Source organism: Sorex fumeus, unplaced genomic scaffold (assembly GCF_029834395.1).
Source record: "Sorex fumeus unplaced genomic scaffold, SorFum_2.1 ptg000058l, whole genome shotgun sequence".
NCBI classification, from domain to species: domain Eukaryota; kingdom Metazoa; phylum Chordata; class Mammalia; order Eulipotyphla; family Soricidae; genus Sorex; species Sorex fumeus.
The window spans coordinates 7,050,190-7,061,399 of NW_026606115.1; the positions used below are offsets into that span (position 1 = coordinate 7,050,190).

The 11,210-nt window shown below is 39.7% G+C and overlaps 1 long non-coding RNA gene across 1 annotated transcript in view; it reads left to right on the forward strand.

Moving 5' to 3' along the window:
* LOC130034265 (uncharacterized) overlaps positions 1-9,986 on the forward strand; it is a 61,885-nt gene extending 51,899 nt beyond the window's left edge. The window contains exons 3-4 of the long non-coding RNA XR_008794064.1: positions 8,199-8,300; positions 9,793-9,986. This is a non-coding gene — a long non-coding RNA (uncharacterized LOC130034265). The remainder of the gene's footprint in view (positions 1-8,198; positions 8,301-9,792) is intronic.
* Positions 9,987-11,210: the final 1,224 nt, after the last annotated feature.

Consider the following 11,210-nt stretch of genomic DNA (forward strand, 5'->3'; position numbering starts at 1 on the left):
CTGACTTATTTGATAAGTTTCAGTGCCCTGTAACTCAATTTAAAGCTCCAGAAAAAGCTATTTTACCAGAGCAGATTTTAGTTATCCAATAGGTATATAACTCTGTTATATTTTTTGGTTGTGTCTTACTTCCTTCATTCCTATAACTTTGATTTTCTGGAAGGGTTTAGTCCAAGTTTATAATGATGCCCTGGCAGTTATAGAAATTGTGTATATTAAACTTCACTTAGATTTATATTCTTTGTACTGAAGATTAAATAATGAAAAGCAATTTTATTTCAGAAACTTGAGACTTTTTACAGTGATAATGTGACATGATGTTTTTATAAACCCTAGAACTAGGAAAGAATTTGTTGTCTTGGGGGCTGGAGCTATAGTATAGCAGGTAGGGCATTTGCCTTGCATGCAGCTGACCTGGGTTTGATCTCCAACCTCCCATATGGTCCCCTGAGCACCGCCAGGAGTAATTCCTGAGTGCAGAGCCAGTAGTAACCCCTGTGCATCGCCGGATATGACACAAAAAAGCAGAAAAACAAAAAGAAAGAATTTGTTGTCTTATTTTTTCTCATGGATTGCTGAATCTAATATTACATTGGAATTTCTAAAGGGTGATATGAAAATTGAAACATTTTGCTATAGGTCTAGCAATGCAGTTTTATCTAATTGATATTTTATCTATGGGGAAAGGATCAAGCATACAATGTTCTGTTTCTTTGTCAGAAGAAAACTGCTTGTCAAGTACCAAATATATATTCTTTTGGTTTGTAATACAAGGCATTCTCAACTCAGTAATATTCATATATTTATAACTTATTGTGATTTTTAAATGGCACTCATGGGAGGTGATTTAGAGTTATACAGATTTGGTGGGTGAGCTTTAAGGAATAGTTTGACAGTAGATGAACTGGCACATTCCTTCTTCTGGACCCTATTGCTGGCGTACTCTCTCCTGATGATTTGGACAAACTGGTCAGGATTCAGCAGACATTAGATTTGGGTTCTTGTGCCTCTTTCTTATAAATACACTCTGTGAATCAGGGATTGCTTTAGGAAGGTGTGAGTACTGGGGAGAGAGAGGGGTCATGAACCTTTTATGACCCCAGCAACATGCCATCTCTCATTATGAACATACCACTTTACTACTTTAGGTTTTCATTTCCTCAACTAATACCAAAGTCAAATAAATGAAAAATTCTTAAAATGTTATGGTTCTTTTGCAGAACCAGATGAATAGTGTGGAAATTACTTTAAAAGACACAGGCACATATTTACAAAAATTAGCAGTTGAATTGAGAACTAAACCCATCATGATTTCACAAGTGTGTGACAGTGTTACTCCAAAGAATTTAGTTTCAGATTCCAGCCATTGACCAGTCCTCCTAGCCCCTGTTTTCCCTGGCCTTGGATATTAGTCTTCTATGTTTTATATACCACAATTGAATGCAGCCATTCTAGAATGCAGTCATTATACCACAAGGTGTGTGTGGGATAGGTAAGATAGAAAAGGGACCACTATGACAATAATAGTTGGAAATGATCACACTGGACAATAACTGAGTGTTAAAAGTAGGTAAAGGGATATACATGATAATTTTTCAGTATCTGTCTTGCAAACCACAATACCCAAAAGAAGGGGGGAGTGGGGCAGGGGGAGAGAGACAGAGACAGAGAGAGAAGTGAGACAGAGAGACAGAGAGAAAGAGAAGTGTGAGAGGGAGAGACAGAGTGTGTGTGTGTGTGTGTGTGTGTGTGTGTGTGTGTGTGTGTCAGAGAGAGAAACAGAAAGATAAAGAGAAGCGCTTGCCATAGATGCAGACTGGGGGTGGGGTGGGGGCGATGGGAGGGAAACTGGGGACACTTGTGCTGGGAAATGTACACAGGTGGAGGAGTAGGTGTTAGAACATTGTATGACTGAAACCTAATCATGAACAGCTTTGTAAGGGTTTCACAGTGATTCAGTTAAAAAAAGTCTTAAAAACAAAGAGATTAGTTTCAAGCATAACCAGAGATAATTTGTTATTAAGGCAATTTTATATGTTCCAGCACTTGGCAACTGCTGTTCTTATTTCTGTTCTTATAGTTCTGTCTTTTCAAAAGTATCACATGTGTGAGAACATAGAGTAATGATACTTTTATTTAGGGCTTTCAATTTTCACAATGGTTTTTTTGTGTGTGGTTTTGTTTTGGGACCACAGTTGGTTTCTATCTTCGGGGATTACGCTTGGCTCAGTGCTCTGGGGTCACTTCTGGTGGTACTTGGGAATCAAACCACATTCAGCTGCATGCAAGGGAAGAGATTTAACCCCTGTATTATCTCTCTGGTACTAGGGTTCACTCTTTTTAATATAGATTATATATACATATGTATATAAATGTATATATATAAATGTATACATTTATAATATATAAATGTATATATTTATATTTTATATATAATATATATATATTTGCTTATTTATTATGCTGGCATTTTTCTACCATTACAATAGTTTTACTTCCCTAAACTTTCAGGCCAAAGAGATAACTTAAAGGGCTGAGTGCATGCTTTACCTGGAAGAGGCCTAGGTTTGATTCCTAAGTACCATGTGATCCCCTGAACACAGTACAGGAGTAGCGCCTGTGCACTGCTGAATATGGCCTAACAGCTAAATAGGAAAAAGAGAAGGAAAACTATTCTGTATTCTAATTTACTTATTCATCCTTCACTCATTCAGCATAATCCCTCCCAAATGCTGACCTCTGAATTGTCAGGATAGCTTTGCCTCTTCCAGAATATCATATACTTATAATTCTACAGTTTGTAGCATTTTCAGATTCCTTTTTTTTATTCTGATTTTGTTTTTATTAGTTGCTGTGACATTGCAGAGTTATTCATGATTGGTTTTCAGGCACACAGTGTTTCAATACAGATCCCTTCACTAGTATCCACTTCCTCCACCAGTTCCTGCCCTTCACCCCCATTTGCCTTTCACCCACCAATCTGCTTCTATGAGAGGCACTTTAAAAAATAATAACTTCTTGCACTGTGTTTTATAGTACTGTTGCTGGTAAGGTTTCATCCATAACACTTTACCATTTTTCAGCACCACCTCCTCCTCCCAGTTGACCACTTCTCCACACCTTAGTTGTGGCCCTCTCTTTCTCCTATTCCCCAGCCCCTTTAAGTGATATGTTTCCTACTGAATACCTATTCTCATGTTCTTAGTGTCTGCTGCCTTTGGGTATTTGTTATTCCACCATTATACTTCTTTATATTCCACATATAAAATAGATCATTCTGTGTCAGTCTCTCTCCCTCTGATTAACTTTACTCTGCAGGTCCCTCACATAGCAGCAAATTTAATTACTTATCTTCTCTTATGGCCGAGTAGTATTCCATTGTGTATATGTACTGTAGTTTCTTTATCCACTCAGCTTTCTTGGACTCCTTGGGTTGTTTCCAGATTTGGGCTATTGTGGGTATTGCTACAAGGAACACAGGGGTGGTGCCAATCACTTTCCTCCATTTTTTTGAGCCCTTGGGGTATATTCGAAGAAGTGGAGTTCATGGGTCAAATGGAAACTCTATTCCTAGATGCTTTAGGAATATCAGTATTTTTTTTTCCAGAAAAGCTGGGCCAGTTGACATTCCTACCAGCAGTGAATAAAAGTCCCCTGCATCCATGCCAGCACTGGTTGTTCTTGTTCTTTTGGCTGTGTGCCAGTTTCTGTTGTGTGAGATGATGTCTCATTGTTGTTTTGATTTGCATCTTCCTGATAGTTAGCAATGTAGAGCAGTTTTCATATGCCATTTGGCCATTTGTATTTCTTCTTTGAGGAAATTTCTGTTCAACTTTTCACATTTTTTGGATATGGTTTTCTTGTAAAGTTCTACCAGTGCCTTATGCATATTAATCCCTTCTCAGATGGGCATTGGGGAAATAATTTCTCCAAAAGTCTGTGAGATATCTTTGTGTTCTGGTCTTCATTTAATTATTTGTTCAAAGATTCTTAAATTAATATAATCCCATTTGCTTGGTCAATGGTATTTCATCCTTGAAGATACCTTTAGCTTCAATGTCATGGAGAGTTCTGCCTATGTTTTCCTCTATGTACTTTATGGATTCAGTTCTGATATCAAGATTTTTTTTTATTAGTGAGACACCATGAGGTACAGTTGTAGACTTACAAATTTTTGTGCTTGGGTTTCAATTACAATGATCAAATACCCATCCCTCCACCAGTGCCCATTTCCCACCACCACGGATTCCAGTTTTTAGTCCATTTTGATTTGATTTTTGTGCAAAGCATTAGAAAGAGGTCTGAGTTCATTAACATTAGGTGCATATTATATGTTTTAGGAGAGTGAGTTCTTTCGAATGTACATATCTTTTTATCATTAGGAAGTGACCCTCAACCTTTTTTTTTAATTGAATCACTGTGAGATACAGTTACAAGCTTTCATGTTTGAGTTTCAATCATGCAATGATCAAACACCCATCCCTCCACCAGTGGACATTCTCCACCACCCATGTACCCAGTATCCCCCCCCTCCCTTTCCAGCCCTCCTCCTGCCTCCATGGCAGACAATTTCTCCCATACTCTCTCTCTCTCTCTCTCTCTCTCTCTCTCTCTGGTCATTATGGTTTGCAATACAGATACTGAGAGGTTATCATGTTTGGTCCTTTTATCTATTTTCTGCACACATCTCCCATCCCAAACGATTCCTCCAACCATCATTGTCCTAGTGATCCCTTCTCTATTCCGGTTGCCTTCTACCCCAGCTCATGAAACAGGTTTCCAACTATGGGACAATATTCCTGGCCCTTGTGTCTACTGTCCTTGGGTGTCAGTCTAATATTATGTTATTAAAATATTCCACAAATGAGTGCATTCCTTCTATATCTGTCCCTCTCTTTCTGACTCATTTCTCTTAGTTTTTCATGATACTCTCCATGTCCATCCACTTTTAAGCAAATTTCATGACTTCATCTTTTCTAACAGCTGCATAGTACTCCATTGTATAGATGTACCACAGTTTCTTTAACCAGTCATCTGTTCTCGGGCACTAGGGTTGTTTCCAGATTCTGGCTATTGTGTACAGTGCTGCAATGAATATATAGGTGCATATGTCATTTCTACTGTGCTTTTTTGCACCCTTGGGATATATCCCAGAAGTAGTATTGCTGGGTCATATGGAAGCTCAATTTCTAGTTTTTGAAGGAATGTCCATATTGTTTTCCAGAAAGGCTGGATCAGTCATCATTCCCACCAACAGTAAAATAGCGTTCCTTTTCCCCCACTTCCGTGCTTGCGCTGGTTGCTCTTGTTCTTTTAAGTGTGTGCCAGTCTCTGTGGTGTGAGATAGTATCTCACTGTTGTTTTGATGTGCATCTCCCTGATGATTAGCTATGTGGAGCATTTTTTCATGTGCCTTTTGGCCATTTGTAGTCCTTTTTTGAGGAAGCTTCTGTTCATTTCTTCTCCCCATTTTTTCGATGGGGTTGGAGGTTTTTTTCTTGTACAATTCTACTAGTGTCTTGTGTATTCTCCATATTAATCCCTTATCAGATGGGTATCGGGTAAATATTCTTTCCCATTCCGTGGGCTCTCTAAGAAGCTTCTGCACCTTAAAAGAAACAGTGACCTCAACCTTTTGAACCTGACTTCTATGTCGTTTGATACTAATATGACCACCCTGGCCTTTTTGAGCAGTTATTTGCTTGAAAAATTGTGTTCTAACCTTGGCTAGTCTGTTTACTCTGACTGTTCAGATGTTTTTGTTCCAGGCAGTGGAATGTTGGGCTGGTGCATTTAGCCTGTTGACATTAAGGGTTATTATTATCATGGAGTATTGTGCCATCATGCTATAGGATTTTGTAATTTGGGGGGAATTCATCTTGTCTCAAAGCAGACCCATTAGTTCTTGTAAAGATGGTTTTGAGTCTATGAAGATTCTTAGCTGTTATCTGTGGAGTTACATGTTGTTCCTTTAAATCTGAATTAGAGTCTGGCTGAATAAAGTTCTGTTGGTGAGACCATAATGCCATGATGCCCATTTCATTGAGGGTTTTTTTTTTGTTTTTGTTTTGTTTTTGTTTTTGTTTTAACTATATACCACTATTGTCTTCAGACCTAGATAGTTTCTTTTGCTAAATTTGCTGTAAATATTAAGGAAGCTCATTGGTATATAATTTCCTTCTTTGATATTGCTGCTTCCATTATTCTATATATATGGGTTTTTTCATTCTGATTAAGATTTTTTTTTTGTAGTTTCTGTTGTTGTTTTAATTTCTTGTAGCTGGTATCCTTTAGGTCTCCTGGATCTGGATGCATGTGCTCTCTAGCTCAAGGAACTTCTCCTTAATTAAGCCTTTGACAAGTTGCTTTCTTACTCAGGTTATATTCCTGGCCCTCTGGGACCCCAATGATTCTTTTATTGTTTCTCTTGAATTCATCCTAAAGTTCTTTTGCCAGCTGTTCACTTATTTTAAGGCTTTATTTCCATCTTCTGCTGTTGTCTAGTGATTCTCTGTGCCTCATCTTGGAGCTCTCTAATGTTGTCCTCAGAGGCTGTTAATCTGCTGCTGAGGCCTTCCAGTGGGTTTTTCATTTCACCTACCAAGTTTTACAGCTCTGTTGTTTCTGTTTATAGTTTTCTCATTTCTGCTCTCAGATCCTCTTATATTTTATTGGCTGTCTGTCCCATTGTTTCTTTGAGCTCATTAAATATCCTAAGCATTTCTATTCTGAAGTCCTTTTTAGAGAGATTATATAGGTGGATATTACTGATGGAGTGAGTCCACAGGATTACAGTCTTTGCCCATTCTCTGATGGTGATATGCGCTGCTTTACCATGGCTCCTTTTGTAGTCTGGGGGTGCTACATTGGGGGTCTTTTCCATGTCACTCTCAGCATTCCCCTGACTCCTCTCACACACATATACACACTACTACTACTCTCTGGGGAGCTCTATTAATGGAGGGAGATTATCTTGCAGCAACAGCAACATTAGAGGCCACCTCTGAGAAATGGCTCTACCTTCTGACCTTTTGGAGCCTGGGCTTCCTGTTCTCGCCCAGGTGGCAGGAGAGAGTGCAGCCTCAGGGCATGCTTGGGGACCCACAGAGCTGACTTTTCAGATTCATTTCTTTTACATAAACAATATGAATTTGAGTTTCATCTTTCTCTCCTTGACTTGATAATACCTTTATTAATTGGTGGGGGGGGGGTCACACCCAACAGTGCTTGGTACTATTCCCAGTTCTGTGTGGGGGTCACTGTCACTCCAGTGATGTTTAGGGACCATGTAATTGGAAGCATGTGCTCTAGCCTATTGAGCTATCTCTCCATCCAATTATTTCTTTTAATATCTTAATTCACTATGGATGTACCACCAGGGTATCAAAATGATCTCAGTTTGTAATAGCTGTATTTCAGTAGAAAAATAGTAGAATGGGGCCATAGAAATGGAATAGTGGGTAAGACACTTGCCCAAACTGGACAAAAGTAGTCACTGAGCACAGAACCAGTAGTAAGCCATGTACACCGCTGGATGTGCCTCCACTCCCACCTTAGAAAAAGAGAGACAAAAAAGAAAATAGTAGAAGTATTCATGATAAATTGAGAAATGCATGGTTCTTCTTCCATATTTTTTGGTTTCAAGACCATACCCAGTAATGCTCGGGAATTGCTCCTAGAGGTGCTCAGGGGGCCATACAGTGTTATGTTTCAATCCCAGAATCCATGTATGCAATGCAGGTACTCTGCACATTGAGAACTCTTTCCATCTCGAGTCCAACTATTCTTTTTTTTTTTAAAGTAAAAATGGGTTTACCTTCTGCTGGGAACATATTTCTTCCTGACCCCCAGCATCACTAGCACCCCTACATATTTACTTGTCCTGAAAATAATCATGACTAGGGTCTGAGAGTTCATGCTCTAATTCATATTTGAGGATTTTGTGAAACTATTACAAAGTGTATATTTATGGTAGTAATCATTGAAGGAATATGCTTGGGTGTGTTTTTGGGGGGGAGCCCACTCATCACTGTGCAAGGGGATACTCCTGGTTGTGGCCAGGGCTCATTCCTGGCAATGCTCAGGGCACCATATGTGGTGCCACAGATCAAACCTGGGTCAGTTGTTTACAAGGCAAGTGCAAGTGCCCTAACCACTGTACTATCACTCTGTTCCCTCTTCCCTCGCCACCATTACAGGAAAATGAAGGCGTCAAGATCTGGAACTAAAAGGGCAAAACGCAGGAAAAACAAGAGAAGGTCGAAGAAAATGCAAAGAAAATGCTCTACCGCTCAACCCAGGTAATGAAGCTGTCACTTAACAGTGAGTCCTTTGTATTTGGTAGGATGGAAAGAAAATGTCACCAGAAGCAGAATCTCTGGCAAAGTAACATTTTAATTTAAAGAACTCTGAAGGGACCAGAGAGGTAGCTCAGCTGTAGAGCAGTAACCTCGCATGTATGAGGTTCTGGATTTGATACTGTGCACATAAAAAATCTAAAATTAAGATGATAGAACTCTAGAAGAACTGGAGAGAGGTTAAGGTGTTTAGGCATTTACCTTGTCTGATGTAAACACTGGCTCGATTCCCAGCACCAAATAGGGTCCCCTGAGCACCACTAGGAGTGATCTTTGAGCACAGAGCTGGGAGTACGCCTTGAGCACTGCCAGGTATGGCCTCAACACACACCTCCCGAAAAAAGAACTCCACATATATTATTTTTCATGACAATAAACCATCTTCATGTGTGGAAAAGACTTAAAGGTATTGAACTGCCCTGAATGTTTTATAACTCTCAAGTATATAACTCAAACAAAATGGTATTTGAGAGAAAATTATCAGTATAATGTGAATAATTGGGTTCAGTATTTCACCTCTCCAAAAAGAAAATTCTTATTTTGATGGTTGCCCATTTCATTCCCCAGCACTGCATTGATCCCCTAAGTACTGTTAGGGCTCACTCCTGAGCACAGTGTGAGGAATTATCTCTGAGCACTGCCAGGTGTTGTCCAAACTGCTCCTAGGTCATATAGAATAATGTTCATCATAAAAAGTAATTTTTCAACATTTTGGAATTACTATTTCTTAAAGATTTTGATGAGGGTGCCTATTCTCCTAGCATTAGTTGGTTAACTGATATATTTATTAGAGTATTTTTGCCTATCATTGGTTGGAGATATAGCTTAACAGATTAAGAACATGCTTTGCATTCATGGGTTTGGTCCCTGTTCAGTCCTTGAACACTAAGCCAGGAGTGGTCCTCAAGCACCAGCCCCCATGCGTAGTTCTTAAATGCTGATCTATAAGCTATTTATAATATTTAAGAAACACAAATATCTATTGTTAAGAATTATTTGCTCCATATTTTATTACAAGCATTTTAACGCCAGTTTTGGGGGGCTGGGGGAATTAGCTCATACCTGTTGCTCCAGAGTTACTCCCAACTCTGTGCTCAGGGGTCACTCTCAGCAATACTCAGAGATCAAATCAGAGTTAGCCATTTGAAAGGCAAAGGCTTTAATTCATCTTCTGTATTATCTCCTTGGCCCTGGTATCTTTTTTAAAAGTAAGATTGCATTACAGCAATGTATGTTTCAATGTTTCGGGTGTGTACATTATTGAAAATCAACATGTGTCCCCTTTGTCACTATTCCGCCCCCCACTTCTTCCCCTTCTAGCAACCATTAGTCGTATAGCCCCAAAGTTTCTTCTTGCTTTATTTAACTCATGTTTTCTCTATGTACCACGTGTAAGTGAAGTCATGCAGATAAACTTTAACTCATTATATTACAGGGTTCTGACTCCTCAGGTGGAAAGACGATGTCAAGATCTTTTTCACCGTGTACATATGCAAGTGGAGGAACATCCCCCCCTTCACCTGCATCTACAATATTACTTACCACAAGCATTGTTCTTTCTACTCCGTTTCCTGTTCTTGGAATAAGGAGTAAGCAATCATTGTGGTTGCTCATCTGCTGTCATGGAATGAAGCAGAAATAAATGTTTAAACCTGAACTCCTTGTATTGTTTCTTGAACTCCATTTCTTGATTCTCTCTTAAGAAAATCTTTAAGGCACAAATGAGTTTTGACTGGACTTTTTGGCATCTTTGATCATCTGTGTAAAAACTCCATACCTGAATGTGTCTTACACGTATTGTAGCACTGTAGCAGTGTCCTCCGTTGTTCATCGATTTGCTCGAGTGGGCCCAGTAACGTCTCCATTGTGAGACTTGTTGTTACTGTGTTTGGCATATCCAATACATCACGGGTAGCTTGCCAGGCTTTGCTGTGAGGGCGAGATACTCTCGGTAGCGTGCCGGGCTCTCCAGGAGGGGCAGAAGAATTGAACGCAGCTGGGCAGGGCTGACCATGCGCCAGGCAAATGCCCTACCACTGTGCTGCCACTCCAGGGGCTATAGCACAGCAGTAGGGCATTTGCCTTGCAGGAGGCCGGCCCTGCCGACCCGAGTTCGATTCCTCCATCCCTCTCAGAGAGCCCAGCAAGCTACCAAGAGTATCTCGCCCGCACGGCAAAGGCTGGCAAGCTACCCGTGATGTATTCGACATGCCAAACACAGTAACAACAAGTCTCACAATGGAGACATTACTGGAACCGCTTGAGCAAATCGATGAACAACAGGAGGATAGTGCTTATAAGTATTATGATACTTAAATAATATGACTTCTGATTCTGATTTTCTTAGGTAGTTTACCACCTGATGTTCATTTGTAAGTACAGTTGTTGATAATTAGTAACTCCATAGAGGATATAAAATGCATGCCATTAAAGTCATAGGATTAGTTGTATTAGTGTCTTATGGCTCCAATAGTAAATGCCTACAGACTGAAAGCTTTAAAATGCACAATCTTTTACTTAATTCTGAAGGCCAGACTCCAAAATCTAGGTGTTGACAAGGCCACACTTCAGGCTGCTCTTTTCCTAGATTCTTCCAGCTTCTACTGACTGTTAGCATTTCCTGACTTAATATCACATCTCTATCTACTCTATGTTGCCATGGCCATTTCCTCTATGTATCTGTAATCTCTCCTTTCCTCTCTATCACAGGGATAATTGTGATGATGATTGGGGACCACCCAGAGTGAATGTAAGCCTCTCCACTCAGGATTCTTAAGTTAATCACCCCTTTTGCTATCTAAGGTAGTAAGCACAGATTCTAAGAATTTGCATGCATGCTTATTTTTTAGAGTC